Source organism: Anas platyrhynchos, chromosome 3, assembly GCF_047663525.1.
Source record: "Anas platyrhynchos isolate ZD024472 breed Pekin duck chromosome 3, IASCAAS_PekinDuck_T2T, whole genome shotgun sequence".
NCBI classification, from domain to species: Eukaryota; Metazoa; Chordata; class Aves; order Anseriformes; family Anatidae; genus Anas; species Anas platyrhynchos.
In genome coordinates this window covers 3,339,168-3,358,126 of record NC_092589.1, presented here as the reverse complement: position 1 = coordinate 3,358,126, position 18,959 = coordinate 3,339,168, and the positions used below count along the sequence as shown (strand labels likewise).

At 50.4% G+C, this 18,959-nt stretch overlaps 1 long non-coding RNA gene across 1 annotated transcript; it reads right to left on the bottom strand.

Annotated features, from left to right (window-relative positions):
• Nucleotides 1-804: 804 nt before the first annotated feature.
• LOC140002072 (uncharacterized) lies at nt 805-18,934 on the bottom strand. The gene is made up of 3 exons (XR_011807919.1): nt 18,805-18,934; nt 15,141-15,329; nt 805-1,687 (listed from the first exon to the last, which is right to left on the bottom strand). It is a non-coding gene; the product is annotated as an uncharacterized lncRNA (long non-coding RNA).
• Between the last annotated feature and the right edge of the window lie 25 nt (nt 18,935-18,959).

The window sequence follows — 18,959 nt, the reverse complement described above, 5'->3', positions numbered from 1 at the left end:
AAAGCAGGGGCAAGTACGTGGATAGCCATGGCTGCCTTCATTGCTCATACACATTGGGGCATTGAGGCACCATTTTTCCCTGTGCTCTGGCCTATTGGGTTTCTTGTGTTAGCTAGAGCAAAGTCTAAAAGGATGCCAATACCCACATTTTGTGTCAAAACCAAGGCCAGCCTCCGGTTTTGTCCCCTCTTCTGGCATTTGAAAGTATCAGAGCAGGCAGGACAGCTCTGTAACCCCATTTGGAAGTGAAATGGAATGAGTGGTGGCTCTCGTTGCTGGGAGCAGCACGGTCTGTTCACCCCCAGGCTGACCCTGCTGGGGTGCTTCAGCAGGGACCACAGCCCTCACCTCCCCCAGGCCCAGCTCCACAGCAGCCAGCCTGCTGCTTTCCCCAGGACAGAGCACAAGCGCTCTTTAGAAGAGGGAGATCCCCATTAGTTTAAAGCCCCCCAAAACCCTTGATCAACAGGCAGGTTTCCAGAGGCCTGGAATGCTGCTCCAGTGCGAGGGACAGGCATTGGGCTGGGAAACGAGGACAGGAGACCAACGCCAGGCAGCTGGGTGCGCAGTCTTTCCCTCCTGCAGGCACCTCAGGCCAACAGCACGGTCCACAGCACTCTGCAAGCTTGGCTGGTCACAGAATATAAAAAGCCTTTCCCACAGATAACAAGGAGGGTCTGAGAGCAGCGTGCTCTTCCCTTCCCCTACCACAGGTATGTGCTGGCATGCAAATCTAACAAATTATTTCTCAAAGTTTTACACATCAGGCAAAAGTCATCTAAAAACATGAATCACATCTCCTTTTAATGTTTAGGTGTTTTATTGTTTTACACAAATAAGGTTAGAACAGTCAGAGATAACTGGGATGCATACAATGGCCCCTAATTCCACTTACACATTGGGGATTTAACTGCCAGGAACCTTCTCAATGCTACCAATAGGAAACATTCAAAATGCAATGTACAAATCAGAGAGCTCAGAACAACCTGCCTGGAATTGCTGCAGATTGACTTAAGCAAACATCAGAGTCCCTCAATTCTTCATAGAGATCTGCTGTATTTCATGGGGTTTAGTACCATTTCAGGGAGAAAGTTATCCATCAGGAAAACTGCAAGCAAAGCTGCTCAGAATAAATTGTGTAAAACAGTGTTATCACAGCCTGGTCTGGTCAAACAGGCTGAACTATTTCAGCTGTTTAAGGAAAGAGTACCTTAGAACAGCGTATATGTATTCTGACAGCTCTTGGTTTTTAGTGCCAAGAACACAAACCAGCAGTATACCAGTTAAACTCAGAGACAAAACCTCAAGGATTCAAGCACCCCCTCTGACCCCAGGAAGTACATAAAATGGGGGAGATTTGGGGGGCTTAAAGGCTCAGGACCCTTTTAGCATCTAAGGTCACATACACACCAGTAAAATAAAAGCGGTGATTACTCCTGGAACATGCAGCTCTGCAGCACCAGGTAGCCAGGAGAGGCCCTGCTCTGCCCCAGCTGTAGGAGCACCATTTCCATGCCACCCCTGAGCTCAGGACAGGCACGGTGTTCCTATCCTTTGGTCACACCACTGATGGGAGCGCCCACTGGGGCTGATGGAGGTGTGCAGGTTGCAAACAGCATGCAGCAGAGCTTCCTCTCCCCACAGCCTTCAGGATGTGCTGCCCACGTCTTGCAGGAAAAAGAGTCCTCTGCAGGGAATAAAAAAAAAAAAAAAAAAAGCAACAGCTGTGAGAACCTAAGTCAAAGCATACCGTGGTGCCTTATATTGAGTTGGGTATGGACCAGCCATGGAGTGACCCTAGAAGACCCATTTGCACACTATGAATGACCTCTAACCCGGCCGTATCTTGCCTTAAATGCAAGATGAAGCATTACCTTTGTCAAAACACACACAGAGCTCAGCTTGCATCACATGTATCCAAAGGTTTTGGGAACTCCCACAGCTTCCTCCCACCTGGAGAGGGGCTGTGGCACTGTGCCAGCCCCATCACCTTCCTGCCCAGGCAAGGCAATAAGTGAGGAGGGGAAGGGAACTCTTACCAATGATTTCCAAAGACAAAGGCTTTAAGGTCAAAAGAAAAACTTGCCCGTTACTTCAAAAAGCATCCCACAAGCCATGAGTAGGGGTGGAACTTTCCTTTGATGGTCCTGTTTAGAGTTAGGTGACAGCCAGGCAAAAATCCACTACAAAAGAGAATTCGGTGTAATCATGAGCAGTGACTTTCAGTAGCAGCTGCATGCTGCATTTTTCAGAAAACTGCTTAATTTGTTCTTGTCAAGTGAGGCCACTTAAAACTCCATATTATGGGCAAAAGCACAACTGAAACTTGCCTACCTTTTTGTATTTCGGCTCTCTTTTAAGGTAAGCATTTCAGAAAGAGGCAGAAATAAAGCTCAACTCAGGCTCAACAAAGAACATCCAAGCTGATTAAGAAGATGGAAAGAGAGAAGCTGTCACCACCCATGCTGTACCAGCAGGCTGCCACAGTGCATTTTGTGTGGGGTAATGCCCCAGTAAAGCAACCACATGGGAAAGAGAGAGGTGTCAAAGACCTGGGGACAGCAACTTGCTGGGGAGAGATTACCGAATGGATCACAGAATTGGCCTAAAACGGCAGAGAAGCTGTAACATTGACAGCAATTTTGCCCTTTTACAGTCCAGGACACTTTGGATTTACCCCCCATTTTTTCAATTCTTGCTGAATTGCGCACTTTTGTGTTTGCAAACTGCCTCGCGGCACAACATGAGGATTCAGCTGCAGCCTTGGGTCCGTGTCAGCACATGGCCTGTCCAAACCCACTGTGGGACAGATAAGTGACTGCCAGCTGGTAATCATGACCTTACTGTCCTCGCAGTGAGCACAGCTTTGCAGGAGAGGCTGGGGAAGGAAGTTACTGTGGCCATTGCACACTACCTCTGGGGAAAAAAGCACCTGAACATCACACTCCATCCAGACAGCTATGGGTCCACCTTCTGCTGGCCCCAAACCCTCTGAAATCTGAAGATGCTTAATAACTTCTTTAATGAAGGCTTCTGCCTTCAGAAAACTCACATAGAAAAGCTAGAATAAGCAGCACATGCAGAAGGAACTGGGATTTTTCTAGGCACCCCAGCACTGGTGAAGGAATAAATCAGCTCAATTGCATGTTCTAAGCCATCTGGCCTAACATACCATCAGTTCTTTAACAACGTCATAAAAACAAAAACCTGAATTGGTCTAGACTTCCCATTTGGCTAAAATCATTATGCGAATATTTAAATGGGAAGCTAAAAGTAATCACTTAAATTTTATCCCCTTTTCATCTCAAATGTAAAACTGAAGCTCAGCAGTAAACAAGACTTTTTCCATAACCAGTCAATTTTGTTTGGTTTAAACTAAAATTCTAGGGTTGTCTTTTCATTTATAGCTATGCTTTGTATCTAGGTTAAGAACTTTAAAGTATGCTAAAGACAGGCTTTTGTTCTCTATCTACTTGCTTTTACCTCTCAGTTCCTCCTAAGGTCAGATCTTCAGCTGTTGGAAGCTGGCGTCTCTCCATTAGAGCCCGTGGGGTGTGACACCGACTGCAGCTGAGAGCAACCCGCCACAAGCGCGCTCTCTGTTCACAAATCACCACAGGTCACAGCTCCAGAGGGGCACCTGGACAACTTTCTGTATAATTCATGATCGCTTCCTGAGGTAAATAATGCGTTCTGTGCCTTGGGTCACTGTGCTTCTTCAAAGGCCCAGTCAAATAAAAGTTTTTTTATTTTATTTTAAAAATGACTCTTTGCCCATCTTCCTTGTTCTCCCTTTCTCTTGGCTTTGACCCTGACGACAGCAAGTAGTCACTGCCAGCTCACCCCTTCCATTTCAGACCCCTCCCGAATGAGCAAGCATGCACAGCCATCGGCTGCTGTGTGCCCCAGGCCGAGCTGTGTGGTATTATTGCAGGACGAGCATGCCGTGCTGTCCCTAGCTCCCCGGCTGAAACACTGGCACATGACCCCAGCACATCTCCACACTTTCCATGGGGCTTGCCCTGCCCTCTTGCCCTCCCAGCAGCAGGCACAGTGGCCCAGACTTATTCTTTGTTCAACATCTTGGCACACTTGGTTAGGGCAGAGTGGGAGAAGCTTGGTCCTGTTGTCCCCTCTCATTCAGACCACGGGTAGCTTATGTAATTGAGGAAAGCGGCACACACCTGAATTTCAGGAGGCTCCTGTCCTGTCTCAGCCACAGATGAGGGCAAAGCTTCATGCTTCCTCTTCCAGAGCAAGGGCAGAGCACAGCGGGCACTTGGGTTTGCCTTCAAGAGTGGCTTCGGGGGCTGCTGCAAGCCAGTGGCATGGCCCTTGGTGGCCTCCAGCCATGGAGTGCTGCAGGAGGCCACCGTGCCCCTCAGCCAGGCTGCACACTGTGCGCCTGGTGGGATGGAGCCACAGGCCAGCACACCGTGCTGCCTGCCAAAGCAGAGGCACCCAAATCTGCAGACACATCCCCACGAGCGTGAAACGATTCCTCACACAGCTTGGACAGACCAAGCGTAAGCATCCGTACTTAATTTGTCATAGGCTGCGGGGGGACCTCTCACACAACCCATGCAAACAGTAATTATGTTCCTAAACATTCAGTTCCTACTTTTCACAGGCTGATTTTAAAGGCAAACAGCAGCTTTTCTCATTTTCATCAATTATTCATGGGCCACTTAAGATAGTCATCAAATATATAATCAAATTAACGTATTTTGAGGTTTGTAACCCAAGATTTCCTGTTTCAGCCCACAGGACGCCTGCTTCTGTTTGGGTTGTCACTTAATCATTGCATAATATTTGTTTTGGCTTTGTTGTGTGTAAGAAGAGATTTATACCATTCCATCTGGCTGCAGCACATTAGTCAGCAGAGGATAAAAGCCACCCCTAACTCCTCTGTAGGCTACGTTAATGTGACACTGTACTGCACGATTAGCTTTGGAAACAAACACTAGAGTGGAGCAACCAGAGATGTATACAACAACTTGGTTTGCCACCACCTCTATCAACCTTAACTGTCTTTACCAAATGCATGCTATCCCAGCCATCTTCCCCATGCTCCATCCTCCTTGTCCCACTTCCTAAACTGCCTGAATAAAAACACACAGGAGTGCACACAGTCTGCATGCCTCTCAGGGAGATTTTCTGTGTCTTCACCACCATGAAAAAAAAAAAAAAAAAAGCTGTCTTGTGAGAAAGGATTTCATCTGTATTTGTTTATGATGACTTCACTGTTGCAATAGCTCTTAGCTGCCCCAAGACGAATCAGGGTCCCACCACACTAGGTGTGGGACACTCCAAACCAATTCAAAGACAGCGTCTGCCATCTCAGTCTGGAGAAGAGCTTGACTTACCACCCACTGGAATCAATGGGAAGACTCACGTTGACTTCAGCAGACTCTGAATCAGGCTCTCAAGGGAGTACAAGCTACAAGAAGTGACTGATGGATGCAGACTTCATGTTTATTGGCACTCAGAGATGTGACAAAGAGTTCTGACAAGTCACAGATGTATAGTTCTGTTGTTGATTTTTTTTTTTTTTTTTTTACATCATCTATAATCAAGTGTAAAATAAGTGGAAACAGCAACGGTTTCAGCACGAAGCACTTCCAGCAGTACTTACTGCCGATCTGCGATCAACAAGTCAGGGTTAGGAAGGACAAGAGCAGAGACATTCACACAACGGAGCTGGATGTGCGACGATTCAGTCACTGCAGCTCCACTGGGAGGGAGAAACAAGCGGGGCAATTGTGCCTCCTGTTAACCTCCTGCTGCTTCCCGATGTGGCCGGCACCCAGCTTGGCACGGTGTCCCTTTGGGACATGTCAGCACACCTGCCAGCCCCAGACAGCCTGCCCATCTGCACGTGCTTCACTGCAAGAACTGGGGTGATGGGGGCAGGTCCGAGGGCTGGAAAACCTCTCCTTGGTGCTCCGCATTGCTCCTTCCAGCCAGCACTGTACTATGGGGGAGGGAAGAGGAAGTTGATTAAAAACCTTCTTTTAAAGAAGGGAAATAAGATACCATCAGAATCCAATCCACAGAGCGAGTAACAGCTGAGCAGGAGAAGCTGTTTTACTTATTGAGTGGCATTTTAGGCACAATGGTTTACATTTTAGATAATTCAGTGTATCAACTGTGCAACAAAAGTAATTCAATGATACCATTTTCAGCCTTTGAGCAGAATGGATCTTAATTGCCAAAGAGACATTTTCCTTCATATCTCTGGATCTCTACTTCATGATTTTTGTACTTTGAGCCTCAGAAAATTGCAGCTCTCCTGATTAAGTGCTTAATTGTGGTCAGTGCTTTTCAAAGTATTTTCAGCAGTTTAAGTTCCACTTCAGAAACGCACTGTTATCGACTTCTTTATCAACTTGCACAGTTTCCCCACATCAAATGCTTTCTGAAGCATCCTCCTGCCTTGGAAGGGACTCACAAGGCAAGCTGGGCACACTCCTTCTGGCACCAGCCTCCGGCCCTCCAAGGGGCCCAGCCATAACCACCCAGCACCCATGCCCTCACCACCAGGTGGAAGTGCTCCTTCCCCTCCCCAAGCCGGGTTTGCCAGGACACCAAAGGAATTTAGCTGTGATTCCAAACCAGGAATTAGATGCTAGTATATTTACTCCAATGCACCACTCACCGCTGGGTTGCCCCAGTATCGCTCCAGCATCAGGGAACATAATCACTGCCGTGCATCCACAGGTGCTAAAACAAGGACACACAGCTTCATCTCTGCCCCTTATGAGACCATGCGAACATGCTGATGGGAGTTTGATTTCCCAGCTTTACAGCACTAGGAAATTAAACATGGTGTTTGAAGTCCTTTCTAGAAACCTTGCACCAGGTCTCCACTGATCACTGTCACATCTGCAAACTTCTATTAGGTGCTGTACCATCAAGTTTAGATTGTCATCAGGGGTTGAAACTGTTACAAGATTTTCAATGTTGTTTTCGCAGCTGAGAGATAAAAACACATTGTCTGAAACACACCAGAGTTTAAGAACAGAGTATCTCTGCACAGTTTAGAAATACTTAGACTTGGGCAAACACATTATCAATCAGCCCAGATCCTTACCTCCGGGCATTTAAGCAGTTGCCTTGAAACCAAGACAAGGGGAAAAGGCTCCTCATCTGCCCACAGTGATTCACATGAAACTGGACCTTTTTGTCACAGGAACTGTTCAGGCCATTTATCCATCACCCAAGCTGCCACACACATCTATTTCAAACACAGCACACCGTGTAGCAGCCCATTGCTTTCAAGCTGTCAGCACACAGAACTGCTCAGGGGCACACAACGGGGTGATCTGGTCAAAAAGCCAGAACCTAAAGCCTGGTTTGAAGCTCAGCTGCTTGGCACCAGCACCCGCAGTGAATGCTAAATGAACACTTACTCACCCAAGAGGCCAGCGAGGACCAACAGGAGACTTTATACCAGTTCAGATGAGGAGCCAAAACACCACAAAGGCAGGGAAACACAAGGGCTGCTGCAAGACATCTCATCGTGACAGCACATTGCTGGGCTCAGGCTGGCAGTGATGCAGGACCCACTGCTTCTTTGAGCAGCGTCATGCAGTCAGGAACAGTTCCAGCCTCGCCACGGGATGAATTGCCTTCTCTCCTCATTTTATGGGAATTTGCAAGAAGCTCTCAAAGTTTAACAGCTTCCGTGCAGCATGGTTTTGAACTTATAGTGGGTCAAAAAAAAACAAAACAAAAATCACCACAACATGGCTGAGATCAAGCCTTGCTCCAGGAAGCCCAGGGTGTCTCAGGGCTCAGTTCAACCACGCATCTCTGGAAAGTTTTCCTAAATTAGGAGTCAGAGATGGAGCTAACCAGACCTCAGCTGCGCACTCAGCCATGGAACCTTGAAGGGTCTCCTCATTCCAGGCACACTGTGATGCTTGAGCCAATTCTCACCTGCTGCTGAGAGCTGTGCCTCTTGTGTGCCACAGCGCAGAAACAGACACGCAGCAGGCCAAGCTCAGCCAGGAAATCCCTGCCTCTGCTACCAGGCACCTTCCTGCAGTGCAGGATCTGTCCCAGCGTGGGAGGCTGGAGTAGACAAGCCCAGGGGCACAGGCAGCTCCCCCAAAGCTCCCCACCAGGTCCAACCTCAGGCTCCAAGTTGACAGAAGCCATAGGGCACCACAGTGGTGCCACCAGCTGGCATTCAAACAACACAGCCACTAATGGTTAACATGAAAATATTTTCATATCATTGTAAATGAGAAAAGATAATTACTTTCACGGTTTAAGAACTGAATGTGTTGATCCAAGTGTAATCTCTGTATTTTATCATTTGATTATTACATTAGAAATATAAATGTCAATGGGCTGTAGTAACCCAAGTTATCCAAAGAAGAAAGATGTATTATTTAAATTGTAGGACAGAGAGAAGAACAGAAGCCAACAAGGGACTTAGAACTTTCATTAATTAAAAAAATATATATTACTTCTGAAAAGTATTTCACTTTTGTTTTTCTTAAACTTTCTTTTGTCACAGTCAGAACAAGGAAAGACAGGGAGGATGCAATCACAGCCTTTGTAAACACAAAGGAGAAAACCACAGAGCTTCCTAAATTACTATATTTTTATTGCCACCACTTCCTTTTGCACCAGATGGACAGTAAGGTCTGCAGCTCTTCCAAGAAGAAAAAAAGAAAAGAAGCACTGAGGATCATCTGAGGAACCCAGCAGCTGTGAACTTGGGAAACCACTACATTAATAACAGCTAGCAATACTGGATAAGAGCACTCCGAGTAGCAATGCTTGGCTCCACTTCTACTGCTTTTGCTCCTGCAGCATCCCCAAGCCGGGACCCCCCCTGCCCTGACATGGCAGCCAGCCTGAGTGCTCGTGCAGGATGAGGGCAGCCTCCCCCAGAAGGGTACAAGCGTGTCTTGGCAGGGAGGGAGAGGAAGCCCCAGCACAAGCAGAACTGCAGGTGGTTTCCATTTCTTGGCCACCCAACACAGAGAGATGGGGCCCAAAGGGCTGCCCTCCTGCAACGAGAAGGTGGCACATTTTACAGGTGCTTAGTGGCAGCCACATACTTGTCTGCCACGAGCTGGTGTGAGAATCCCAACCCATAACCCTTGGAGATGGGGGTCTGAGCAATGCTTCATTGACATTTCTCGGGGGCTCAAAGCCTGAAGGTGCTTTTGTCTTCCCTTTTCTAATCTTCTTTGCAGTCCAGTTGGCACCTTGCTCTGGTGCCTCGTTTCATTTTTGTAAGCCCACGCCAGTTTGTTTGTTCTTCTTATTCTAAACCTTCCCTAATCAATCTGCCACGCAAAGAATTTTCTTTACACCTCAGACCAATTCAATTCAAAATGATGTGAAGTACAACCAGAGGCCACAACAGAGCAAAGCACATCTATTTATTCATTTAGAAATGCGGTGCTGTCCTCCAGGATCCCTGTTCTGAACTTCTTGCTAAAAGCATCTAACACAAACTGGAAGCCAAGACTGTGCGTAATAGTTAATAACACGAGCGTACTGCCAAGAATTGATTCAAATTGTTATGATTTGCTGTTGAACAAGCTATTGCCTTGATTTCTCAGCAAAGTTCAAGTTTACCGCAGACTGATTAGTCCTGCTAACATTCCTGAAGCACCTACTGTTGTATGAAATTTTATTAAATTGCCAGCATCAACGGCTGTTCAAAGTTTGTGCGCCTTATTGCAATTGATGACAGCAAAATAAGGAAATAAAGGAAGGGGGAGGGAGGTGGAACCCTGTTAAGGTTTTTTCTTTTTCCTTTTTCAATAAAATGTCAACTCCATTATATAGATGTCAACTCCATTACTGTAATGCTCCTTCTGTAACCTCAACATGTAACTATCTGCTAATAAAACAAGTTTCTCAAAGGAAGCGCTGAGGGCAAGCATACCCACTGCAGGTTTCAATCTGTTTAAGAAAATGCCTCTTTATCCCCATAGGCACGTGTACCACCTCCATTACCCCATTTCCCTGGTTATCTTTGGCAACAGAACCCAAAGCCCCGCATGCTACCCCAAGGAGCTGGCAGTGGCCTGACCTGTCCTCTTTACAGAATCCAGAAAGCGTGGATGAAGAGGGAGGCTGGCCAGGCCACAGTGAAGCTGCACCAGAGCAGGAATCAAACCATGAGGGCTCTTGCCCAGCGCCCCCAAGTGCTGCTATTCCCATGCAAACACTCCCAGCACACAGCAAGGCACTTGGTACACAGGGCAGGTACATGCATATGAGTATTTGGAAGAGAAGATGAGGATGAAGCCCAGAGCTGTTCACAAGCACCATGACCCACAGATTTTTTTTTATTTTTTTTTTAATTCTGTTTTTAAAATGAAAAACATCCCATAGGAAGTTCCTCATCTGTCCCTGCGCAACAGCAGTGAGAAGCTCCGAGGAGGACAGGTTGCCTCCCCCAGCTTGGGCGTGTTGACTGTACATGTCAATATGGAGACAAAGATGAGGACATATTTTTAAAAGAATAAAGAAATCCATTCCAGAACAGGGGTTGTTTAGATAATTGATTTCCCTTGGACTTACAAGCACTAAATAACACCCTCTGAGCCGCATCTCCCAGATAACCTTCTCCTTCAAATCTCTCTTCCAAAGGATTGGCCTTTGACAGAGGCATCTTTCAAAGTGCAAATCCAGCAAGCTTTAAGCCAGCTCATAGGTAAGACCTTTCTGAGAGAACATGATGATGATTCCTCAAGCAATTATTTTTTCTTAGTATCCTTTGCATAGAGAGAGCTAATTAACTGCCTGCCAGGTCCTGCAGATTCACAGCAAAAAATGAAGTAGTACAAATGTCATAATTAATTAGCGGTTTAGCGTTAGAATGAACATAGCAAAGGTGCTATAAATATTAAAGCAACAGGACCTCCACACCAGCATGCTCGCTGGGCAAGCCGCCCTGGATGCGGTGGGGATGCCACTGTCCATACCCAGCTGTCCACACTGCCCGCTGGAGAAGGGCCCCACAAGGGCACTGCCACCCGGGACCGGGGCAGCGGGAGGATCCTACACACAGCCTGATCCCCACGCACCCAGCCCCTTGAAAGGAACAGGCTCAAAGCACCTACGTAAGGCTCCAGGGCTCTGGAGCAGAGTGGGCTCACATAGAAGGGGCAAACAGGGTGAGCTTGCACATCTCCATGCTGGGGTACGGGGCTCCTTCCACACACTGTGCACAGGTGCACACTGCTCCTCTCATCTCCCCCTCTTCTACCTTGGCTCTCAGGCATTCCTTGGGGGCAAAAAAGAGAACAAACGGGGCAGTTCCACCAGCCACCACCCTCCCAAGCTTCCCCACAGCAGTACCACTTGTACAATTTGTTCTGCTTTGCTGGTTACAGAAGGCAAGGCTTCTTTTTCAGTCTTTAATGCCACCATCACTTTGCATCAGCTGCAGGAGGACAGGTGCCACAGGGGCACCCAGGGCACTGGGGGGCAGAGCCTGCAGAGCACACGTAGCACCAAAGGAGAAAAAGGAGTCAGAGCAGTAACCCAGGGTATGAAAATAGCATAGCCTTGGTGATGAGAAAACAGCAGAGAAGAGAAGGCCCTCAACCTTAGTTACCTTTTTTCCCCAGCCTAATGAAATCCTTCATTAATGCAATCTGGAAGAGGCCAGCACATCTTCAACATCTGCCCAGGCGCTTTGCTCAAATACCAAAAAGACAACAGCGGCTGCCACAATGGGGATTTCCAGGGAAGAATCTGGTGATGTCTCCCCAGAACCCCATTTGCCACCACTTGCTCCAAGTGCATTTCATCCATGAAGCTCATTTAACCAACTCCTCCCAGCTCAGGCCTCCTCCATGCCAGGTCGTGCCACAAACTGTCACAGGTGTTGAAAGAGGCCAGCCTGCAGTTTCAGTGAGCATACAGACCAAATGTTAAGGGTGCCTGCATGGTCTCATCCAGCCCCAGGCGGGAGGTGCTGGATGAAGCTGGAGACACACCTAAGGAGACAGAGCCATTAGGGCACCTCAGGGCTGAGCACACAGGAGAGCTGTGGCAACAAGGTAGCTGGTACCCTCTCCAACACCACCTCCTGGTTAGGAGCACTGACCCCTCACAGCATTTAACATCCTTCACAAAGCCTGAAAAACCCCACTCACACCACACAAACTGTCTCGACTGAGAGAAATTGCTCCAAGCTGGTGGATCCGCTCATGGCAAATGGTGGCTATAGATGGCCACAAGACACATGCTTTCTTCAGTCACCCTTTTAAAACACTGCACACAAACAGAGGTAAACTCTGTGGAACAGCAGCACGATGTGACACAGGGCAGACAGAGCTTGGTGACCCCAAGGGACACCTGACTTTTCCCCACAGACCCAAGCCCACCCCACCACCAGCCCGGCTCTGCTCAGTCCCTCCCACACCATTCGGACCCAAGCTCAGTGAGTTAATTTTAAGCATGGCCCAGGGACTCCTGATAGCCAGTAGTGCGAGTCAAATCACACACCACAGCTTCCCTCAGCATGCACATTCTTTAATTTACTTCAAAGAAAAAGCTCAGGTGTCATTTCCTTAGAAAACCATCCTTCCGCCCCGCAGCTCCATTGCCCCCTTCCGATCCCGAGGACACTTGTCCTGCTGTCCTGCGCATCCCAGCCTTGCAGCTGCAGGGCCACCGGCAACCCCCACACACAGCGGCTCCAGCACCAAAGGGCCCCCATGCTCAGCCCCTGCCCCAGCACCTCCCTGCCCACAGCCCCATGTGGGCACAGCTCCAGCCCCCAAGCCCCACACAAGCACTTGCTCTCACATGCTCCCGGCTGGGCTCACCCCTTCCACTGCGCTGTGCCTTCTCCCCCTCTGGCTGCCACCTTGCTCCGCTCAGCCTCCAGGAGCAAGGGCTTTGAGTAACTATGGTTACTTCTAATTGTGCAAGGAATATTATTCTGACTTCAAAGGCAATGGAGAGGATCCTTCAGTAAGTCTCTCTACTTTGTGATTCCCTCACACCGTATCTAAATCTAACCCAAAGAGTCACCTTGACCACAGGCTGACATAAGGATGCCAACAAAAGAAATCAGGAGATGTCAAATGAACGTGGAGGTTTTTTCCTGATTCTTTCCCCTTTCCAAAGAAAACACATGTGATGCTAAATGCCTATCTGCAGTTTCATCTATAGCCAACTACATAGCTGCAGATTGTCCAACTTCTCTACCTACTGCTCAGGCTAGGTATTGGCACCCTTTGACTCTCCCTATTAATAAAAAACACGTTAGACTCTTTCCTAAGTAACCTATTTGCAGCATGGACTCCTGAAAGTGCCTACAGACCAATTTTTTGAGGGCCTTCACAGAATCTGGGCCCTTTCTCTCTAGCTGGGGTTTATGATTGCTCATTGTTAGGATCAGAATCTTTATTTGCATGACTCGCAGAGAAATGCCATACTTCATGTTGTAAAGCACAAAGCCAGTAATTCAGTGGCAATACAAGTTTCAGGATTGAAAAAAGCAAACAGAAGAGACTCAACACACCAAGGAGCCCAGACCCTGCTACTTGCCATTCTAACATCCAGCTCAGGGCACGCAGCAAGGGCAAAAAGCCTCTGCAGGGCGTCCCCGGCCCCTGCAGTGTCAGCAGCACCGAGGGCAGGGGGCACCAGGCAGAGATCCCCAGCCCCACCACAGAGACCTCCCACAGACGAGAACCCAGCAGTTACGGCAATCACTGGGACAAACAGAGGCTGGCATTTCTCAGACCAGCAGAGATTCCAGATCTGACAGAAGAGACGTCTCAGCTCCCTCCTGATCCAGGCACAGAAGGAGATGGGTGCCAGGGAACAAAAATTTAGTGTTACATTTGCACACAACTTGTGCTTGAGGGCAGCACCAAGCCTTCTTTGGCAAGGGGAAGAAACTGCATGGGTTTGAGTGGCCTTCATGTCTGCAGAAAGGGCACCTCTGCCAAGTCCAGGAAAGAGGAGGCTGACTTTCACCCCAGCACACTACCCAGCAGCACAGGGATGTTTGACGCCTCCTCCGCTGGTGTGAAGTCCTGAGCCCAGCCAGGGCACGGGCCTGCTGCCAGCCCAGATTAACACACAGTGTGAGACACCTTGCAACAAAGGCCAAAGCCCTAAATAAATATTTGTGTGCTGTTGTCTGAGAGCAAGCTGCACAAGATGATGCTAACGCAGCACTGGAGTATATTCTTCAGCATTAGTGACTAGGACACATAAAAACAGCTCTTGGATATTCCTTTTAATGTACTTTGCTAAATAAGCTGTTTGCAGCATGCACTCTTGAATAGGCCAACTTTTGAGGGCCCTCACAGGAGGAAGAGGAGGATGCACCTGGGAGCTGACAGGAGATGGCTTTACTCACATCACCACACCATTTCTCTCAACAGAAGTCTTACCCAGGCAGATCTGGGGACACGGGACATTTACCTGGGTCTCTGCAGCTGAAAGCACCTTTCTCTGGGGGCAGAAGGACCAGGGGCTGGAGCCTGCCCTGTTGCTTCTGCTGCACAGCCTTCAGGGAGCAGCCTGCCCTGCCCATAGGCATTAATAGCCTTGCCCAGGCCCACACAGGAGGCAGACAGGGCTAGCTGGTAACAGCCAGCACCTGGGCCAGCCCACAGCCACCCCCCAGTTCCCTCTTTGCAGTTTGAGGCAAGAAAGGCAAAAAATGAGAAACTGGCAAGAAATGCAAGAATGGGGAGCTAGCGGCATGGTCGGTGCCCCTCAGTGTGCAGAAGGGAGCAGAACGAGCAGTCCTGTGGTATTTCAGTGAGACGGAAGCAATATGCAGTGGAAGTGACCACTGGCACCACCTAACCCAGGCCCAAGGGATTTTGCTGAGCACAGAACGAGACACCGCTGAAATCAGCGTAATCCTCCTTCACAGGAGCTGAGCTCACACAATGCCTGCACCTACTGCCAACCCTCGGGGTGCTGAGTCTTTTGGTGCCTTTTGCAGTGATTTGGCAGGAGGCCTGAGGGGCCAGCTGGTGTTCCCAGCCATGCTCCAGGAGCAGAGATGAACCGGCCAGCAGGAGCGGCAGGAGCTGGTTATTGCCAAAGGGTGCTGAGACCCACACGGGTACCGGGCATGGTGCTTCAGGGCACACAGCACGGGTGGGTGGAAGGATGCTCACCTCCCAGGGCAGGGTGATGGGGGCTCCCAGGAGAGGCCTTGGGCCCAAAGCACAGCACCAGAAGAGCTGTGAGGGTTGGCCGGAGAGGCAGTCCCAAGGGAAACTCCATCAAGCGTGCGCAGCTCTCAGGGAAGCTTTGAGATGTCCGAGGCATTCAGTGTTCATCCCAAGCAGCAAAATGTGCAACGCCTGCAGTCACAAGGGAAAAAAAATGCAACCGGTAATTGTGTAAGGGTAATTGTCATCAAGCAAAGATGGATGGGGTGGGGGGCCCTCAGGGTGGGCAGGTGCCAGGTTCAGTGAGGAGACCACCCCTGCCGCCTACGTCTGCCAGTGACTATTCTGTGTAAGCAGAGCCACCAAAGTCTGCGAAAATGCCTCCTGCAGCTGCTGTCCAGGTGCCGACATCCCTGGCGAGGAGACAGCACCCGGCTGGGCACGGACAGCAGGAGCTACGTCTGCAGCGGGAGCCGAGATCTCTCCGTGCCGCATAAACATCATCCCTTCCCCGTGAACAGGCCATTTAGCGACACTTAAAACTACTAAATCTGGGGTTTATGTGGAAATGATTTTAGAGTGCACTGGAAACCCCAGGTTCCTTTTTCAATCTAACAACGTCTTTAGAAAGCAATTCTTTAAGCTTCCATTTCCAAGACCTTTTTAATCTCTGCAAATTATTGGTAAGAGCAGAATCAAGGCAAACTGCCATCAGCCGTGATCACAACACTGTACCTCGGCAATGAGTGACTACTGCTGATTATTTAGAAGAAACTATTGCTTTTAGGTGAGCTGCCACAGAAATAAATTAGCATTTATACTGGATTATTGAAAAATGACAAAAAAAAAAAAAATCAGCCTCTATCTATATGTCAATTGTGTCTTGCCAAGGTCAATATCTTTACTGTAATAGACACAGTCTAAAATAGCAAGAACAACTTATCTGTGGAAATGAGTGCCGTATGGCCAAAATATGTCATTATTATCAGAAAGACAAACTGGTTTCTGAAATGACACCTGCACTCCCACAGCTTTAAGCAACAGTGACCTTTGGGGCTACATGTGTAATCAAGAAGCTATGGAAATAACTCAAAAAAATTAAAACCTACTAGTTCGACTTCTTGGTAGGTGCTTTTCTATCAGTCACCCTTATTGCATTTTGTATATCTTTTTAAAAAATCTTCTTTAAGCTAAATCTTCATTTAGCTTAAACTCTGCAACTAGACCTTCCCATGCTCTGGAAGGACACAGTCCACTTTTGCATGTCACTTCTAGATAATGACTGATTAAGGTAGAAGAATATACATTTTATAAATGAGGATGACTTTAAGGTGTTTTTTTTTTGTTTTGTTTTGTTTTGTTTTGTTTTGTTTTGTTTTTGTCCGCAACATTTGCCTTATTAATTGGATTTTCATTAGCATTGGTCAAGCATATTTTAAAGAAATTAAATATTTTTTTCCCATTGGCAACGCCAGAGTCACTGAAGTCGAAAGGAAACGAATGTACCAGGTTTCTGCTAAAGTAAAACAGCAAAGGGAAAAATCACCTCCATGTTTCATTTGAACTGGGACCAGGTATTTCACACTGGCCTTGTCAAAGTGCTTCATTTATTAATAAGAACCAGGGGTGCTCCCGGCGTGAGCAGGCATGGCATTGTGCTGGCTGCACTCATCCTGGGGGTGCCGCAGCCCCTGGGGACCTTGCCCCCTTGCCATGCTCCCCCTCCCACTTCCCCCAGCAGCACTTCTGGCCTGTGGGGCCCCTTCTTGCCCAGCCCACCCCTTCCACACCGTTTGTGGCCTGTCTCTGCAATGCTACCAGCCCTGTGCCTGGCCCAACGGCTCCCCATCAGGTTACATCAGCTGCATGGGACCCTGAGGCCCCGGCCCAATTGCCAGGTTCATGTCCTGCCCAGCCACTCAGCCCCGAAGCAGCTGCCACGGGCTCATGTCGGCATCCTAGACCAGCTCAGCCACTCCACTCTGCCATCCCCTGCCTGCCTGGGGGCTCGGGCTGTGTTGCAGAGGGGCCGTGAGTCAGGGGACCCCCTCCAGGTGGGGGGAGCATCCAGCATCCACTGTCTGCAGCGGGACTGCCGAAGAGTAGGGTCCGTGCTCCAGAAGGGGGCCAGCCTCAGGAGGCAGACAGAACACATGGAACAAAGCAGAACAAAATGATAAAATGACTGAAACAAAATAGAAAACGTGGGTGTAACTGCCAGCCTTCTGAGGAAGACTCCGGTGGAGCAGGAGCTGAGCTACAAGGCTGCCCAGCAGCCCACGTGCAAAGCAACTGCTCTGCTGGCACCTGGAAATGCCCTGGTTTTGGGATGCTGGGGACCCAGCCCAGCCCTGGTGCTGACACCTGGCCCTCATGCCCTTTGGGCAGCCAGCCAAGCCCAGCCCCATGGCCCCACCAGCCCCAGGCCCCCACCTGCAGCCAAGCCAAGGCAGGTGGGATGTGGAGGGGAAGAAAGGTGCACCAGGAAAAAAATAAAATAAAATGCAAGCACCAGGAATTGTGCCTCATCTCTGGAAAAACTGGAATTGAATAAAGTGTTGCAGGTAAACTTGGCTGGGGAGCGTGAGTTTCGGACAGCCAAACCTGCAAAAGCAGCAAAGCACGCAGAGCTGTGGATGTGTTCAATACTGCGCGGCACCAGGCTCCTCAGGGTTTGGGGGAGGCATGAAGGTTACACAGAGCTCTCCTCTGGGGTGTTTCATCTTGGCGTGTTCTCCCCAAGGTGTCAGGAAAAGGATGGGGTTTGGGGAAGGGAAAATCCCCTGGCACAGGGCACAGCAGGAACAGCCGGGCAGGGCAGCGGGGGCAGTGGACGTGGAGCACGCAGCAGCCTCACCACGTACCGGAGCTGCCGTGCGCACGTCGGGGGCCTGAGAGCAGCCAGTCGGGAGCACGCCCCCGCCGAGGGGCCGCGCTGGTGCGGAACGGGCCGGTCCCGGTCCCAGTCCCGGTCCCGGTCCCGGTCCCGGTCCCGAGGGCCCCGCCGCCCCTCCGCGGGCAGATGTCCGCACACCGGGCGCAGGGCTGGGCACGGCGCGGCCGCCCCGTCGCGCGGAGGAGGGAGCGGAGCCCGACTGCGGCCCCTGCCCGCCCGCCCCGACGGCGCGCAACTCCCGCGTCCCGGCCCGGGGAAGTTGGGCTGCGGGCGGCGGGGAAGGGCCCAGCAGCGCCCCGGGCTCCCCGTCCGCAAGCGGCCCGGAGGGACAGGCAGCGCTCGGCCTCCGACGGCGCGGCAGGCTTCGCCGCCCCAGCCCGAAGCGAGGGGAACGCGGCCCAGCCCCGGCTCGGAGGCTGCGGCAGCCCGGAGGGGGCATTTCGTTGTCGCAAAACGAACGAACAAACGAACGAACGAAAGAACGAACGAACGACAGCAACAAAAAATAAAAGCAGAAGGTCTCCAACCCGACCACCGCCCCTACAAACGGCGCCGAGCGGCCCCCTGCGAGGGGATCCGGCCCCTCTCGGCAGCGGCGCTCCCCGGTCCGTGCCCTCCCGGCCGCAGCGGCGACCGCGCCGTCGGGGCCGCGCCGTCCTGAGGCCGATCCGCGCTTCGGGGGCGCTTCGGGGGCGCTGCGGGGGTCCGGGGTTCGGGTCCGGGGGGCTGCTCCGCTCCTCGCCCCCCGCCCGCCCCGCGGCAGGTACTTACGGGCGCGGGCTGCGGGCTGCGGGAAGGGCCGGGCCGGAGCCGCTCTGGCGGTGCCCCGGGGCGGCCGAGCTTAAGAGCCCGTCGGCGGCCGCAGGACAATGGCCGGGAGGAGGGGGCCGGGGCGGGAGGCGGGGGCGCTGCCCGGCGGCGGGGAG